At 35.6% G+C, this 19,972-nt stretch overlaps 1 protein-coding gene across 1 annotated transcript in view; it reads left to right on the top strand.

The window, feature by feature from the left end:
- Positions 1-19,972, top strand: part of tex264a (testis expressed 264, ER-phagy receptor a) — a 155,337-nt gene that overhangs the window by 78,579 nt on the left and 56,786 nt on the right. The gene's annotated exons all lie outside the window — the stretch shown is intronic.

Raw genomic sequence — 19,972 nt, 5'->3', positions numbered from 1 at the left:
AAGGTCAACGTTAGTTTGACGTCCAATAACAACGTCAAATGACGTAGATATTCGGTTGATTTTAGGTTGTGTTGGAAAATGACCAAAATCCAACGTCGAGCCAACATCTTAAACAAACGTCATGTTGACATCATATACTGACATTTATTCGTCAGATATGGTAACCAGAATCCAACATCTGATAAACTTCACAGTGGTACGTCCACACAATGTCAAGATGTAACATTATTAGACGTTGATGTTTGGTTGATTTTAGGTTGGTTGTTGGACATTGACATCAACGTGATGTTGAGTTCTGACATCAACCTGATTTTCATTTCCAAACAAAATTCGATGTTCCCGTGACGTTGAGGTACAATGTCAATCTTCACAGGTCTTGGATCGCATCAATGGCGTTGCATATTCTCTAGAGGCCTCGGGATAAGTATCCTCTGGTGGGAATGGAGAATAAAGAAAATGCTTATCGTTGCTGCTGTTCATAGTGTTTTTAAACATGAGATGCAAAAATGAAGTGCTATAAATGAAAATAGAAGATATATTAACAAACATACAAACAAACATGTAAAGCATATGAGAGTTTCTAACAAAATATCTGGAGCATTAAGACTGGAGGAGTGTGTCCTACAGGTGGTTGTCAAGCCCACTCACCTGTTTGGAGCACACTTATGCATCATACAGTTATGTAATGCATTGTGTGTATGCTTTACTAAAACGATAGGTCTTTAATTTTGTACTGAGAGAGTGTGACTGAGCCTCAGATATTATAAGGAAGGCTATTCCAGAGTTTAGGAGCCATGAATGAGAAGGCTCAACCTCCTTTAATAGACTTTAATATTCTGAGTACTACCAGAAGCCCTGAGTTTTCAGATTTTATAGAGGGGGTTGGATTGTAGCGAGACAGAAGGTTGGTTAGATATACAAGAGCTAGATTATTTAAAGCTTTATAGATGAGAAGCAATATTTTATAATCAATATGGAACTTAACAGTTAGCCAGTGTGAGGAGAATAAAATTGGGGTGATATGATCATATTTTCTAGACCTGGTAAGAACTCTGGCAGCTGCATTTTGCACTAACTGAAGATTATTAATAGAGGATGCTGGGCAACCAGCGAACAGAGCATTGCAGTAATTCAGCCTAGAAGTCATAAAAGCATGGATTAGCTTTTCTGCATCTGAGATAGATAGCATACTTAGTAACTTAGAGATATTTCTCAGATGAAAGAAAGCAGTTTTTGTGACATGGGAGAAATGGTTTCAAAAGTTAAGTTGCTGTCTAATATGACAACCAGATCTTTTACAGTAGAGCTAACGCTAACCTTGTATCCCTCTAACTGCAGGTCGAGTTGTGAGATCTGCTGTGTACAGGATTTAGGCCCAATATGTAATACCTCTGTTTTGTCTGAATTTAAGAAAAGAAATTTGTTGGTCATCCAGTCTTGAACATCTTTAATACACTCAGTTAGCTGAGACAGTTTAGACATACGTCTCATCAGATTTGATGTCATGTTAACTTCCTGTGCCTGCTGGGCTTGTTTTGTACTTTTGAAAGGCCTGAAGTTTCTAAAAATACTATTGTGTATGTTTTAACGTTATCTAACATTATTTAAATGAACTGCGAAGTACTTCCTGGAACTATTTGAGTCTATGACGTGACGACCGAACATTTTAGACTTCCGTTGTCGCAACTCTCTCTTTCTCTCTATGGCTCTGGAGAGAATGATGTGCAAAAAAAGGAAGCCTCACCCCTACTTAATATTCTGATTTGGAAGTACATCAACATACAACATCTTCCGGTTCACGCAAACTTCAACGTGTCATACATTTTGTACAAAACCAGTAAGTAACAAAGTGAATCACAACATTACAAAACCTTTAACCACCTGTTCCTCTGTCTCCCTTAGGAACTGTTCTTATGGTTGGGAAACCTATCAAAGATAAATTAGCATCCTCCTTCGATTAGAGAAGTAGTTAATAAAATGTATAGTTGTGTGGGTTACCACAGAATGGACATGTTAATGGACAGAGGCATTTGTGGGGTTGATGGCTGTTTAATTTGTTGTGGTGCTGTGGCGGAGCTGTGTAGCACCTCGTGTAAAGGGTGTTGAGCTATGCTAAAATGCATCTTGTGTTGTGTCGATAGGCAGTGAGTGATTTTTAACTGAGGAGACAGAGGTAAACGGGGCATGTGGGAACAAAGGGAGGACAAATGAATGAGCGCATGCTAAGTCCGGAAAGAGACAGAGAGCGATGGAGGGAGCAGGTGCAAGGACAAATGAATGTACTTTTTGACAAACATTTTTAAAATGATGTACATGCAGGAGTTTATGTTTCTAGTGACATTGCCTGTTTGATGTAAGGTTACTGTTTGAGGTGGTTGTCGTGTTCAGATCACATGACCAGTCATTTGTTTTTTAAGAATGGATTTAAAATTTCTGGTACTGCTTCTGTTTTAGGTTATCTCACTTCACGCACTATTATTGGCCATTTTCACTGAGTGGTACGGTACGGTATGGGTCACCTTTATCAGGCTTGCCTTTCCACTGCCAAAAGGGTACCAGTGATGGGCGTAGTGTATGACAAAGTTTCAGTCGAAGCCATTCTTGCTTAAGGAAATGTCAAAGTAAAGCTATTACGGGTCGTTCACATCATACGAGAAGCTCTTCTCACAAAACAGAGGCTTTATACACATAAATACTTGTGTATGTTCATTACTAACCTTTCCATAAACATGTTTTTATTATAACTGCAGATCAACATTGTGCAAAAATAGCCAACTGTAACGTCTGCAATTATATAAAAATAAAGAAATGCAACATATATAAACACATACAGCCCCTTACACTCGCCGATATGTTAGCCATTACAGAAAACTACACACAGTATACATTTAGTCCTTATTTGGGTTCAAAAACAACACACAACATATAGCCTGCAGTCAGCGTAAATCTGTCATCTTTATCTTTAATCTTCGAGAGCACATGTAATCGCTGTTAGAAAGTATTTCTGTCATTCCGGGTTCATAATAGTCCAAAAGGCGATGATAATAGCTATACATGGCAGTTTGTTCATGTTATAGGTTGCTGAAATGAGCATTTGCTCCTTCGTTTTGTCGGGCTTCTCCTTTGTTTTTTCGCACTTCACTCTCGTGTTTGTCCATTTTTGAAAGGGTTGGATGTCAGAAGCACTTCAGTAATTACGTGCACATTATTATCATCAGCGTAAGAAGTTCCTTATTTCAAATATAGACACACACGTGAGCTCTCTCTCTCTCTCTCTCTCTCTCTCTCTCTCATTCTCTCTCTTTTGAGAAAGTGAAACCGCTCGCTCTTTAGACGGCCTTGTAAACAATTACGGGGCACAAGGTAGATTCTGCTCTTTTTCTTGGCTTTGTGGCAGCTCATCAAGAAGACAACAAAGTTTGTTTGAGCTCGGGTCGACCATGGCTCATTATATGTATATAGTATTACAATGTAATTTTTCGTCTGTATATTTAAAAATAGCACTTCCTTTGTTTTCATTCTCCTGGCTTGTGTATACACTAGTGACATCTCTGTAAACCAGTAGCGTTCAGCTGCGTGTCTTGCTCTGCCTTTTGGTACCCTTTTGTTGTGCTAGGTACCCTTTCGAAAGGGTACCCAAAAAGTGGTATGATACAGTTCGCTTTTTGATATCTTTTGCCGAAAAGTTTACAGAACAGAACTGCACCGTACCACTCAGTGGAAACGGGCCATAAAAGACAGTACAGCTGTTCAAAGCATCATTTTGTGGTGGTTGTCATGTTGGGATCACATGACTGTCCATTTCTGATTAGGTTTTGTGTGTGTGTGTGTGTGTGTGTGTGTGTGTGTTAGCAGGGGCTGGTATAACATTCTGGTATAAGATTCTGATGGTTTGATAACATTGGATAAAAATATCATGTTTTCACAGTATCACGGTATTATGATTACTTTTCTAAAAAATGTTCTTTTTAAATGTCTGGATAAAAAAAAAACAAGAAAATTTTGTTGGATATAAAGTAAACCCCTGCGCTATAAAGTAAACCACAAAAAAAAAAATACTTACATATACTGAAGGAATGGTATAAAGGAAAATTTTAGCAGTGACTTAAGCGTGACTTGGCGACGCAGTGGAGTAGTAGGAAGTGCTATCGCCTCACAGCAAGAAGGTCTCCCTGCATTCGCGTGAGTTTCCTCCTGGTGCTCCGGTTTCCCCCACTGTCCAAAGACATGTGGTACAGGTGATTTAGGACGGCTAAATTGTCCGTAGTGTATGAGTGTAATTGAGTATGTATGGATGTTTCCCAGAGATGGATTGCGGCTGGAAGGGCATCCGCTGCGTAAAACATGTGCTGGATAAGTTGGCGGTTCATTTCGCTGTGGCGACCCCGGAATAATAAAGGGACTAAGCTGAAAAGAAAATTAATGAATGAAAGCATGACTTCCAAACCACGGTAAACCTTTTTTTCTTCTATTTATTTATTTGTTTATTTTTATTATTATTATTAATGCTAACAAAACATACAGGCTGAAAAAACAATATAATTAAATATATCAATTCAACTACCGACACCCCCCTCCCCTGCGGTCTCTTTAAACTGGGGTATCCAACGAATAGAAGTTAACAGAAAAACATAAAACAAAGTACAGTATCAAGTATCAATTACACAAAATAAAGCAATCATTCTGGATCCTGATCATTGTTTTGTGCAATAAACATGGAGACTTTGTCAGCAGCTGAAGTATAAACAAATACTGAATATGACATACACTATGAAAATATACCTGTTTTTTCAAGTCATAGTCACAATGTTACCCATTACAGCTCAGTGTAATCATCAGAAACTTGCAGCAGATCTTCATTTTGATGCTGTTTTGACTTTACACACATTATAGAGTGACATTTAGTTCAAATGAACATTTTCTGTTGATTTTATTTGGTAGTTTTGTGGTCATTCATAAAAAAACAGACAATTTAAAATTAATAGAATTTACCAATTTAATTTAAGTTGTCATGAAGTAAACATTGCAGTAGCTGAAATTGATTAAACTGTTGTTGTTTGCTATTTGCTTTGATCTGATGTAAGTGAGGTTGCTGGACAGGATGGAAAATAAGAACTGATCATTTTGATTTCATTTAACTCCACAAATACAAATGTAGAGAAGATATTTGGGTTGTGTTTAGTCATGACATATTTGGCATTATGTTGAATTTGTATCACTGAATGAACTCATTTATAAAATGGAAATCTTACAGATTGGGAATGACGAGAACATCACCATTTAAGTGAAATTTTCCTTTAACTCTTGCCATTTTTCTCAGAATATCAAACTATGCTGTGCAGTTTAGTTGTTTAATAACACAAACAAGGCTCAGAAAAAAAGTAGCTGTCTGAATAGTAACTTAACAAAGCGAGAAATTAAATCATCTCTGATCAAATCCTTTTGCCTGAAATGTGGGGAAATTACTTTATTAATGTAAATATGGGAGAAAAACATTCCCTGTGGCACAATCTATTGCTTTATTATTCTTATTAATATTATTAGCCCCTTTTGCTATTCTGTCACTCAGTAGTAAATAGATTTTTCTGTATGACAGGGCTCAGTGTAGGCCAGGCTTTGGGAGATGGGCAAAAAAAATCAGTGAGGCATGGCAAACACCATGTCCATATCTTTGGCCTGCGCATGGAGTTAGCGGCTGCAGAATTGTGCATATGCGTCAGTGGAAATCTCATCTACCCCCTGCCATTAGCATTCCCCAGCACCACCAAAACCAACACCATTCTGCCGCCTTGGGATTTGATCTGTTTTTCTTAGCGCTGGGAAGAAAACAGTATGACACAAAACATGATAATCTGACCCATATTATCCTCCGTGCCGTTTTGTGCCCTCTTGCTCACTCACTCAATTGCACAATCTCACACTAATATGCACTTTTATAATGAGATGACGGTGTGTGACTGTGTTAGGTCTGATTGTTATTCTAATGATGAGGGATAACATTTCCATTTGCTGCAGTCACACATCACAGAACAATTCCCAGTCCTCATTCTCGATTTCTGTTTCCCTTGCTTTTTTCATGTCACATGTTTCTTGCATGTGTGTAAAATGCAAGAAATACTTTCTCAAATGGCATTCTGGCCATTTTTTTTTCTGTTTCCAGACGTTTTATAAAGATGGTAAAATGTTAAATACTTATGCTTGAATTGCTTGCAGTGTTTTTATACATGAATTTTGGCTCAAAGTTTGAGAAGTATTTACTCCTTTATTTAATGTTGAAATAAATTTTTACAAATGATGTATGCCACTTTCCCAGAAGTGTAAACATTGAGTTTCTGGGCACCATTAAAAGAGCAGTCCAATCAAAAATGTCAATTGCTTTGCAGTTCAGCCAGTAGCGACTTATTGGGGCTTTGGTACTCCAGGCATGCTGAGGATGTTTGTGGAACCATGACTGATAATTTATATGAGAGTTTATCTCCCCTAAAAGTGTAAACACTGAATCTTCAGGCACCATTAATAGACTGAGAGCTGTCTGCTTAGATCTGTCAGTCATTTTCTATCTGGAACCAATAGTGAAAGTTTGGGGTGTGGCCACTGCTGGCAGGCTGAGCCAGAGGCTCTTTGGCCACTCTCTGACCATTACTGGTACATTACATCAGAGTTTATCTACCCCAAAATTTTAAACATTAAACCTCCGGGTGTCTATACATAATCAGTCTAAAACTTCCCAGTTTAAAGTCAGCATGAAATCAAAATGTACTCGTCTTATTTTATATGTACATAGTATAGTACATTGCTATAAACGATATCTGTGCACTACTTCATTTAGCAAAATTTTATCTAAAAAAATGTAATTTAATTTTGATTTAATCAAAAATCATAACCTTCCCTCCTCCCTCAAAATGACTTTTCTTCACTTCTGGTCACATGGAATGCCTTTAGGGCGGGTTATCAGTTCTTTAGGCTGGGGTTATTAATACTGTCTGGCGGGGCTATTAGGGCGTGTCTCATTTCTAGTGATGGGAATAACGGCGAGTGTTACTAACAGCGATACTTTTTTCAGTAACAAGTAATCAAATGAGTTACTGTTTCCCTTGTTACAACGCCATTGGCGTTACTGACCATATAAATGCGCAACACTTTAATTTAGAACACTGAATTGGTGTTCATGCAAGCAGCGTCTCTCTCAGCCGAAGGACCTTTAACTGCATTATTAGAACTGAATAGGTGTAAGTAATATTTTCTAAAGAAAACAAAAATGTAAAAGTTGTATTGTTATGACTTTTACTGTAACAATTCCCTGAATGTCATAATGTGGCTGTTGCGGTGAGTTTCACATACACAAACATTTTTTCTCCCTGCAAAAACTGTAACATTGCAACACCTCTTACTGGTTTACTGTCTGTGCATCTTTGATACTGCTGTAGTCATAGAAATTTGTGTGTGTGTGTGTGTGTGTGTGTGTGTGTGTGTGTGTGTGTGTGTGTGTGTGTGTGTGTGTGTGTGTGCGTGTGCGTGTGTGTGCATATGTGTAAGTGAGTGTGTGCGTATGCCTGTGTGTGTGGCTCAGAGGACACAGTGCATCACTCTGCTCTTCTCCTCCACCTCCTCTTTCTCAATCCCTTGGATTATCAAAGAATTCTGTCTCCATGGAAAAGTGATGCTCAGAGGAGACGGTTGCCCTGGCAACAAGCTCACTTAAGCCAGGCCCCTGGATGAAGAGCGAAGTGCAGCTAAACTGACAAAACTCAAGACAGAGAGTTTATTACTCACCTCACATTGGCACTCTGCATTAGTCACCAGCACAGCACCTGTCCTTTAACAAATAAATAAGTAAAAAACTGAACACTACGAGACCCAGCTGTGGTCAGGAGTTTGGAAAAGGACACCATGGGAACGCTCGATCACTCCAAAACTCTGAGTTATTGGGTTTGAGGAAAAAAATTGGGTTATAAGACTAAAAGGGTCTCATAACAAATAAATAAAACTCTTGCCATTTTTATTTGTCACATAGACATCATCTATACTATTTAACTGCAGGTTAGCTTTGTTTATATATATATAATAACCTGTTTAATAATGTTTAATTTCTATAAATACTATAATTTTAATTACTATACTATATTAAACTATAATAACTGTTAAAAGCTATTAGTTACTAGTTAATAAGATAATGTTAACTAATAAAATTATGATAACTAATTACGTTAACTTTTATTTTGATTGTAATGCAAATAAACTGAAATTAAATTGAATTGAATTTGTTATGGTGAAAAATTAAGGTTAAAACAGTAGCATTGTGTATAAATATAAACATTTCTGTAAACATGGCACTTTTTGTTTGTCATTTTACACACAAAAAAGTTCTGAATGTCTTAAACTAGCATGGACATTTTTATTTGCATCCTTCTTTCTCTCTATAATTTGTATGCAATATTTCAAGATTTGTATTTACTGATTAGAATAATTAGATCTCGATTCAATTCATTCAATTTCATTCATGTTTATTTCTATAGCTCTTTGACAATGTAGATTGTGTCAAAGCAGCTTAACATAGAAGTTCTAGTCATTTGAAACTGTGTCATTCCAGTTTTTAAGAGTTGAAGTTCAGTTCAGTTCAGTGTGGTTTAAATTTCACTGTTAAAAATCCAAACACTGAAGAGCAAATCCATCGAAGCGCAGCTCCACAAGTCCCAAACCAACCAAGGCAACCAGTGTTTGGACTTTCAGCAGTGAAATTTAAACCACACTGAACTGAACTAAATTAAACTTCAATTCTGAAAACTGGCCTGACATAATTTCAATTTACTTGATTTTTTACGTTAAGCTCCTTTGAAACAATCTAAAAGCTTAATCTTGTAAAAGAGCTATAGAAAAAAACATGAATTTAATTTAATTTAATTAAACTGAATAAAGTAAACATAAAACAAATGGTTTAAAACTGGAGCTCCTCCACACTTGTAAACACTCGCTTCAATGGGCTTGCTGCTGTCCGGTGGCTCTCTGTGCCACCCATCATCGTCACCACTATCAAGCTGACCAATCAAAGAGCTTGCACTACGCATCGTCCCGACATGAAGTTATATTTTTTGAGAGATGCGTAAAAGCTTCGCCGGACCATAAGTGTGGGCTCAACGCAGAAGTATAAACCAGCAACGGAGTGGGGTCATGTGACTCCACACGCAGTAGGGAAAGATATTGAAAAAAATTATCTGGAAAAATTTGATTGATTTTAGGTTCTGAATGCCAATTTGGATTATTTTCAAATAATCACCCAGCCCCAACTTTAGTGTTACCTTAAAAAAAACCCACAGATTTGAGCTACTCTTGCCCACACCTCTTTAATAATAAATGATATTTGTCTATTTATCACACCAATTGTAATAAGTAAGCTGAGAAACATTATTCAGCCATTGTGTGCTACAATCATCTACCACGCAGCTTCTTTTAGTTATTGCCTGCTGTCTTTCTGAATGAATGTCATGTTTTGATGATTCTGAGCGAAATGTCCAAACTCGGTAGGTCTGTCAGCCTCTCAGACATTCCTGAATAAAACCGCAATAAATATAATCAGCCTCTCAACATTAGCAAACCTCATCTTCTCAGTCTACACATTTCTCTAATGCACTCTGAGGAAGAAAATGGCATCATGCCTGGGTTTGCGTGTGATTTCCGTTCTCATCTTTCCCATTGGGTTTGAAAACTCCTCTCTGTCATCATTTACCTGCATTATTTTCCTGTCAGCCCCAGGCGATGCAGTTCTGGCCACAACAGCAGAAACTCTCGCTGGGAAACTGAACAGGGACTTGGGTATAAGTAGGCTTTTTTTTCTTCTCTCTTTTGCTTTTCTGACCCGTATATTCCTCTGCCCTCCGCTTTAATGCTGACAAAGCTCTCTGACATGCCAAAAGGAAACTGCACACCCAATTAGCAAGTTTTTTTGGAACTTCAAATACAAAAACAAGCCAAACTAACATGACAAAGTGGTCCCATATAACAGTATTGGGCTTTGGATGTTAACAGGACACAGGCATGTACACTATTGTACTGATTCTTTTTAGCTCTTTCAGTGAAAGACTTGACACTGCTTTAAGGCAATACACTGCAGAGGAGTAGGGTAAACACACTCAAAAAAACAACAAAAAAGCTAAGAGTTCTACCATACCTGGGTGTATTAATAATAATAATAATAATAAATTTTATTTTTTATGTGTTTTTCTCAAACTCAAAGTGCTACAAAACAATAAAACAATAATACAATAAACATTGGATACCAAAATGCAACAAATAGTTAAAAATAACAGAAATCCTCATAAATTAAAATCAATACTAAAAAGTGAGTCTTAAACGGTTTCTTAAAACCGTCCAGGGAACTAGTGTGCCTGATGGTTGTAGGTAAAGGATTCTATATTCTAGGCATGCGGTAGGAGAGCGCCCTACCTTCCATAGTGTTGAGTCTGGAACGTGGATGAAACAGAGTGAGACAAGATGCAGAACGTAAACAGTGAGAAGAAAATGAGACAGTGACCAAATCACAAATATAACCTGGAGCAAATCCATGAACCGCTCTGTATGTTAAAAACAGAGGTTTAAAATCAATACGTGACTTGACAGGTAGCCAGTATAGTTGCTGAACTACTGGGGTAATGTGATAGCGTAATGATGTGTGCCAACACACGTGCAGCTGAGTTGTACTGTAATGTCCTGTGAGAACTAGCTGGAAGACCCCCAAAAAGTGAAATTTAGGCGAGATGTGATGAAGACATCAACAAGCTTCTCAGAATCTGGCGTCGAAAGAAAGGATAATGCGCGCAATGTTGTGTAGATGAATAAAAGCTATTTTTGTTAAGTATTTAAAATGGGGTTTAATTACATTAAGAACTGCAAATATTTTCTAATATACACATTTTTTTTGTTTGTTTAATTATGTTTATACCTACAAATTAGGTATTTTAAAAAATCATTTATTTTAATACAATAATCTGGACATAAATCAACTCTTGTTTCCTTTTTTTTCCAAATATAATTTTTTACCACATAGATTTTTTTTAATTTTGTTTTGTCATTTCATAATTCAGATGTAAATTTTCAGATTTTCAGTGTATAACAGCTGAATGAAAACATCCTGGATAGTTTTAAATCTAAAAGTACACTGTAAAGTTGTTGGTCTCTCAAAAGAAAGAGTTGACTCTGAGTCTTTTAAACGAGTTATTTTAAAATGGATCCGTAGCCATTTTACGCTTATATTTCATGCTTATATTGATCAAATCTTCAATATAAGTCGTAATTTAGTAATGGTGTGGACCAAGCACAACAGGTTCTCCACAGGTTAATGGCACAGAAAGCAGTCTTGATTTTTTTTTAAAGCAACTCATTTGAGAGTTCTTAAGAAAATAAAGTTAAAAATAATAGAATATTATAAAACAATGAAAGTTTTTTTTGACCCTGCATGCATGTCAACCCGTTGTGGGAACTCCTAAAACCATAATCTATATAGGGGCTCTTTAAATGTGTATTTTTAATGTTTTCTTTCCTTTAGACGATGAAAAAATGTACAAAAGCACGCACATCATTTTTAACTGGGTGCTCAGCCAAACATCAAAAAGTGCAAAATATATATTCAAAAAGGCGGCAACACCAAAGCTCCAAAAATGCCAATTTATTAAATTAAAAAGGGTTATACATGGCATTTCCTTTAGATGAAAATAATAAAAAAAAGACTTTATGAAAAGCCAAAAAGTTCAAAATTTCAGAATTGTGGCGTGGATGAAAAGGGTTTTGCCTACAGTATAGTCTAACACAGTGTTTCCCAACCCTGTTCCTGAAGGCACACCAACAGTAACATTTTCAACCTCTCCATAATCAAACACATCTGAATCAGCTCATCAGAACATTAGAAGAGACTCTAAAACCTGAAATGAATGGGTCTGATAAGTGACACATCCAAAATATGTACTGTTGGTGTGCCTGCAGGAACAGGGTTGGAAAACACTAGTCTAACAGACATGGTGTTCTTTTTCTCACCATCATTTTTATCCAATAATACGTGTGCATGAATGAGATTGCTTTCTTAGTCTGTTTTTACGAACTAATAGTAAGCTGCATGTATGTGGCAACATCATACAATTTGTGGGACTCGTGATCGTGTTATCGTTTTATAGTTGTTGGACGTTTTGAAGAGGGTTTTGAGCTTAACCTCGAGGTTAACCTTTAATGATGTCCAGAGAGATGCTCTGCTTGGTGTCCGTGCGGTTATATAAACTGACCTAATGGCCAAAATAGCTATTCAAAAGGTAGGAAGAACTGACAGTCAGTAGGATTATTCTTATTCTACCATTAATTCTGTTTTTATATTTGTGAAAATATTTTTAATAAAATATTTTTAATATTATAATTTTAATATATATTAGTATTAATTACATTAGTATTATTAGCTATAATAATAATAATAATACATTTTATTTTAAAAATGTGCACTTTTAAAAAACTATTGGTTGAGAAAAATGTGGTTTTAGAGTATATATTATTATATAAAGTATATATAATCATAAAATCTTATCAATCTCCAACTTGTGTTTTGCTTTCATGTGCAAATTGATCTAGACACAGTTGCCTTAACAAGTTTGATGTTCCCTCAATCAAACAAAGTCTGTAGGAAATATGTATGCAATCAAAGTTGCATTACATTTTTACAATCATGGTTCTTCTGATGAAAACCCAAACAACTTTGTCAAAACACTGACTGATTTTCAGTACAAGTATGCTTCATTCACATGCAGCCGTTGAGTTAAGAGCCCTACAAACTCTCTTTACTATGAGTGCAAGACAGACTCTGCGAACAACAAACATGACGTCGCTACAGAAGATGCTGACTGTTATCTGTGGTGAAGTGTGCCAAACATCTTTCTTGACTGTCCCTAAACTTAAATGACGAACAGCATCATTCATGAAGACAGAGAAGTCGGTGTTTATTGCATGCAAATTGCTTTTCACTAAAGCTGACAAGTGCCCTTGGTGCACACAAACATATACTGTCTGAGGCAAAGCCTGGAGCGACACATCACACATAATCACAGGGCAAAGTCACTGCGCCAACTGCATCCTAATGTTACAACGGTTTGTGTTTGCACTGAACTCCAACTCTTGTTTCAGTGAGTTTAATGCTGATTTGAATGGATGTCTAATGTGTCGTGTGCTTTCTTTTGTTCTTAAGACGAGGTTGAGATTTGTGTACAGATGAGCGGTGGTTGTGCTAATCAAGCTGCTAAAAATGTTATTTCTGCACGTATAAAAACCTTGATAATGTATTGATTGTTTTTTTTTTTCTTCTTTTCTGAAAGGTACAATGTTCACTCATTAAACATTATTTAGACAGATTGAAACTAAGAAAACAGAATATATACAGTACATCTAACACTTACGGCTATATTTTAATGGTCTAGGCACAAAATCTAAAGCGCATGGCACAAAAGCTTTAAGGGCGTGTGAATCCACTTTTGCTATTATAAGGATGGACAACTACGCTCTTCGCCCTGGCGCATGGTCTAACAGGATTGTGCTTATTCTCTTAATGAGTTATGGGTGTGTTTTGAGCATAACGTGCATTAAACCAATCAGAGTCTCGTCTCACGTTCCCTTTAAGAGTCAGTTGCATCGCGCAAAGGCGCATTTGCTATTTACGTGGCGGACTTTGTAAGTGGAAAAACTGAACGCATCATTAACGAGAAAACAGCTATGCAGACCAACGTCAGCGAGGATAAAGAATGAGCCTCCTTCATTCGGCCTCTTGACTTTCGCTTTACTTTATGACACACTACCTATTCTTATGCCCCATATAGCGACGCATATGTCTCCACAACCCAACAGTTCAACAAATCTAAACTTGTTTGTATTAAAACAAATATAAATATGCATATAATGAATAATACTGCTAATAATAATAACATTATTAAAATGCAAATTGTCATAAATTAACTGAAAAAAAAAAAAAAACAGAGATGAGGCATGGAGGTAGTGTTATTTATATCTATGTGGTAAATAATAATTTTTGTAACATTTTAATCCTTTTTTTTTCATATGTAAAGGTGTTTGTGTATTGCTGTACATCCTGTGTGTCTTAAGCAATGTGTAAGCATTTGAACCTGCATAGGCGCATAACTAATGCGCTCTGCACTGGACTTTATACCAGCTTTTACACGGTAAATGATGCGGTCTATTTCAGTTTCTCAATCTAGCAATGCACCAACAATGCGCCTTAACACACATCCTTTATAGACCAGCACACCCATCAGTCCAGAAAGTAGTGCAAATGGATTTGATATTTAAACAACGTTGCGCAAAACATGAAAGTTAGGGTTGCACTGGTCTGAAAATAGCAATACATTGCGCAAAACACGTCTTGCGCCTTATTGCGCCGGGTGTATGATAGGGCCCAACTTTTAGGCTGCGTTTAAACTGCATGGTTCAAGTGACTCAGTTCCGATTTTTTTTTTCCTTCATGTCCCACAGATCGGATATGGCTAATGTACGTGTAAGCAGGAAAAAAACCACATGGATTTCGATTTACTCAAAACAGATTAATGTGGAAATTTATCCGATATGAATCAGATCTGTGCCCTCGTGTCTGCAGTGTGAGCCGGTAGAGCGGATTTTCATGTCAATGCGAGTCGCGCATCATTAAAAACCCTAGCGAATGATGTCAACTTTGAGTACGTTTACATGGACACCAATAATTCGATTTTAATGCGATTAAAACAAAACTCTGATCAAGAGTCTACCATGTAAACAGCGATTTTTTTAATTAATTTAATCTGATTAAAAAATATCCGCATTTCATGATATACAAAAAATATACAGTAATTTTCACAATGCAACTTTAAAATACAGTAACATACTGCATACGGTAAAATACAGTTTACATTACAGTGAAATACTGTGTATGTACAAAAATTAAGTGTATTTAAATATATTTATATTACATAAAAATAATGTTTGTTGCCTATTCTTAGATTTGTAAATGGTTATACTTTATTTTTAATAATGACTTGTTTACCCTACCATTACTACTAATACTAAATATATAACTATGTGTTAGTGCAATGTGTATTGCGGTTATTAGTATTAGTATTTTTCTGTGACGCTCCTAAAATAATAATAATAATAATAATAATAATAATAATAATAATAATAATAATAATAATAATAATAATAATAATAATAATAATAATAATAATAGGTTCTGTAAAAACTAAATGTTATTATTATTGTTATTTATTCAATTAGTGTCTTATAACTACAGCATAGCAGTATGTAAATAAGCAATAAATAGGGCCAGAATCTGCAGACATTTTTTGCTATTTCTGCACAGAATTTTTTTGGGGATCATAACTAAAAACGTAATTGATTAAAATAAAAAATAATGCGTTTTTAACCTTAATGTTTAGATCCACTTATTTGATAAAGGCAAGTCTCATATATAATGTATCTACTAAAAGACAGAAGATATTACTTTACAATCTGTATTGTAAATAAATCATATGAACATTTTCAAAATAGTGAATAATATTACTAAAATTAATTTAAAAACTGGATAAATATAAATGTACACATATTTACACAAGTAAATGAATAAATAGATTTCTGTGCGTGCAGATTCCGTGTGGGCCTAGCAATAAGCCACAAAAACTCATGTGTTTTTGTGTGCGGTTTACCCATGATTAAAAGTTTCTCCATCCTCAAATTCTTTATTATTATATTTATTTATTTATTTATTTAACTTTTTAAAGCAGATTTGATGTTTATAAGCCGATCCTCAAGTTGTACAGCAAGGGAAGCTGAGTGTTCTTATAACATCTGTTTCCCCTCCTGCTGTTTTCCATAGCTAGTTTCCCTTATCAACTTTTCAAAAATCCCACATTAAAAATACCCAGAGAATATTGCTGAACTTCTTGACGAACATTCAAATGCAGTCACTTATATAACAACCACATACTCTGATACGCATACTAAAACTCCCACAGTTGACAAAGTTCATTCTAATATTGCCTTTTTTAGTCTTAACTATTATATTTTGACAAAAAAAAACATATGGTTTTGTTTATAAAAGTGTCTTCTTAGTCTCACTTATTTTCAGTCTCCTTTTTGTCTCGCTGTCTTTCTCTCTCTCTTCTCTCTCTCTCTCTCTCTCTCTCTCTCTCTCTCTCTCTCTCTCTCTCTCTCATCTCTCTCTCTCTCTCTCTCTCTCTCTCTCTCTCTCTCTCTCTCTCTCTCTCTCTCTCTCTCTCTGAAAATCACAGTCATTAGTGCAGGAACAGCAGTGTAGCAGTGTTACATTCAGACGCTTCTCAGCAGTAAAGACAGTAAATACAGACTATTAGTGCTGTGTTTGTGCTCTTTCTGTGCTAATAGTTGATGAAGCAGGACCAGGTGCAGTGGTCAGACTCAGAACAGCTCTGAACCCTCATGTTGAAGACTTTACTAGATGTGCAAACCTGATCATGTGTGTGATAATCATCTACAATAATAGCTTCATTGTTAATGTTTAATGATTTGTCCATAGAGTAAATCTGTTGTTTTGAACAAATTAATTGAATGAATGATTCAATTAAACTATCATTAAAAAAAATGGAATTGTCGCTACCTACTGGTGGTTTTAGAGTCATACTTATTTATCCACAATAGTCCAATAATAATAAATTATTGCTATTTATTATTTTTGCTATTATTAAATTATTTGTTATTTAAAACCCTTTTTACATGTACGATCACACTGGTGTGATCAGCCTTGGCTGCTCTGAAGCGTAATGTGATTAGAACGTTCAAAGCGCACGTCATCAACTTCTAAAATTCAAATCCGACGGCACGTGCTGAGGCACAGAATGAGTACGCAGCTCTTGTCATAAATCAATAGTTTTTACATGCTTTGAAACAAATAACATTTATTTTAGGTTTCAGACATTCAAATACACATAATTACAAGCAAAACATAACATTTAGGCTTGTAAAATACACACGGATATCTATGGAGATGGCAATAATACATTTTTTTCAATAAAAAAAAGACTATGTGCTTTGTTCACGCAAGATACTGTTTGTTACTAGAATATTTTCTCTATTCCTTCTCAAGACTGTTGTTCATTATGTATTTTGGAAGAAAATTATAAAGCAACATGACATAAATCCAGCAGCTCAGATCTCTCCTACGATTGTTGCTAGAAGTGATACAGCTGTGATCGGAAGTTAACGTGATGTGTTGATATTATTTATTAAATTATGCATTAATTGTATTTTATTAGTGTTCACCCCTACCTCAACCCTAAACCCAATCCTCACGGTAATGTCAAAATATTATTTGTTGTACAGTGTTACAAAAATCATGCCATACTGGCGTGAGTATCCTCAGCTGTATCCCATCTAGACTTCAAGTGCTGCAGGAGAGAGATTTCTCTTATGACTTAAAGAATTTGAAACATGGTGATAACATTAGTATGTTAAGATAGCAAGCATGTCTTTTCATGATTTATTAGTCGTATCATTTAAATAAATGTATTTATTTTCGGTTATTCACTTGGACACCTTTTATAATCATGCTCAATGACCTGCAAAGGGGATAAACAGAACAGGGGGTCATGTGTTGCATAAGTTGAAGTATTTTTAACTTGACACGGCATCTCCAAAACAGCACTCAAGGCAAGACACTTAAAAAACAGCATGAGACACAGTGGCTGAAGACAGAATTGAAAGTCACAACCTTTCAGAGAGGATCTCCTAATGTTTTTTCGGAATCCTGTAGAGGAAACTCTTAAAAACTCCTAGCCTTTTTTGTGCAGGTTGATCAGAATAGACCGTCTTCAGCAGTTTAGCAGTGTTACTGTCTGCAGTAAGACTCTGTGTGGCCAAGTCTGAGAGTTTATTTTTTTATTCCTCTTTTGTCATAGCCATCGTCATCAGGCGCTCTGTGCTCCTCAGAGCTCAGACAAACATCAGATCTGATGTCTGAGAGTTTTAATAAACCAGCTGTACCTGAGATGCATTAGCTTTATCCCAGATGACATGCTTACACTGACTACTAAAGCGTTATGTGTACACACACACACACACACACACACACACACACACACACACACACACACACACACACACACACACACACACACACACGCACACACACACACAGACATGCTCAACCATACCTATATATGTTTATAATTTTTTAATGCTGTATTTTGGTATGTGCTTGTGTGTTTTTTCTTTCGCATGTCTTTAAAAGATTTCTTCATTCTTCATATGTTTTGTGGTGTTATTTATTGAATAGATTTTCATACATGTTGGAAGATAAAGACAAAAAGTATATATCCGTGAATATAACCATACAGACTACTTTTTGTTTGTGTATAAAAATGACGTTTTATATACTCTATGTCTTCAACATTTACATGAACATGTTGCCATATTTACATTTATGATACAATAATTGAGGCATTTACATTCTGCTTGATAACACTGGTTGCTGGTATGTTTTAGAATAGAGTTTATAACTTCTTTGTTTTTAAGGTTTTAAATGGTCTGGCACATTCTTATCTATCTGAACTTGTGACTGTTAACATATCTGCGAGATGTTTAAGGTCATCAAGTCAGAAATTGTTAAAAGTTCACAGATCAAAGTTAAAGAACAAGGAGACCGGGCCTTTTCCATTGTGTACTTCTCTCTATAGACTGATTTCACGCAACTGCCATTTTAAAAGCGAAATCGAGGTTGCGGTGGGAAGAAACCCGGAAGTATCGCCTGGAGTCACACAGGAACATTATGTACCTGGCTGTATATCTTATTAGTGAAAAGAAAGTGACACAAATTTATCATTTCATCCCCTTCCGAGTGACCTGAAGGGCCTTTCTGAATGGATAGTGAAAATAAAAAGGGATATTAAGGGAAATAAGCAGATTAGAATAATCTCTACTGAATCCATGTTCCTGGGGAAACTGAAACTTCACCTGTTAGGAAAGACTTTTAATACAGGAGTTAGTTGAACATTCTTTTTGTTTCATTGTAGGTTGTTTTATTCCTTTATCTTATCTGATTATTTTTAACACAATTTGCAATCAACAACTGTTGTTATATTGCCCTTATATATTAAGTAAGTTTAAGTCTATATTCTCCCCATGACTGTCCTTGTTCTCCATTAATATTTGTTTTCCAAAATATGTCTTTGTTTGTTTGGTCTAGATCTTCATAATCACATGGAAATATATTTATTTGACTGCTCATGGCTTTCCCTATTCATTACTTAATTAGGAAAACAGGCTACTTATTTATTGTTTTATAATGTTTTACTTATTTATTTATCTACAGTATATGTTTGTAGAGTTGAAGGCAAAATGATTAGCCCTGCTTTGAAATTATTAGTTTCAAATATTTCCCAAGTGCTGCTTAATGGAGAGAATATTTTTTCACACATACACATTTTTTAAACATGATCATTTTAATAAGTTTCCAAGATTATTTTTCCTTGCCAAGATGACATTACATAATAATTTACTATTTATTATGGGAGATTCTAGGGGATTATCATCTGTACCAGAGGTTCCCAAACTTTTCAGCCCATGACCCCCAAAATTACAATGCCAGTGACTTGCGACCCCCAATATCTTCTGAGGTTGTTATAAATATACAGTTTAAGTCAGAATTATTAGCAAGGAAATTTTCACAATATGTCTGATGATATTTTTTCTTCTGGAGAAAGTCTTATTTGTTTTATTTCAGCTAGAATAAAAGCAGTTTTTAATTTTTCTAAAGCCATTTTAAGGTCAAAATTATTAGCCCCTTTAAGCAAATTTTTTTTTTCGATAGTCTACAGAACAAACCACCGTTATACAATAACTTGCCTAATTACCCTAACCTGCCTAGTTAACCTAATTAACCTAGTTAAGTCTTTAAATGTCACTTTAAGCTGTATAGAAGTGTCTTGAAAATTAT

This window comes from Danio aesculapii, chromosome 6 (genome assembly GCF_903798145.1).
Source record: "Danio aesculapii chromosome 6, fDanAes4.1, whole genome shotgun sequence".
In the NCBI taxonomy this organism is placed as follows: Eukaryota; Metazoa; Chordata; class Actinopteri; order Cypriniformes; family Danionidae; genus Danio; species Danio aesculapii.
Note: the sequence above shows the minus strand (reverse complement) of the source record. Positions and strands in the feature narration are given on the sequence as shown.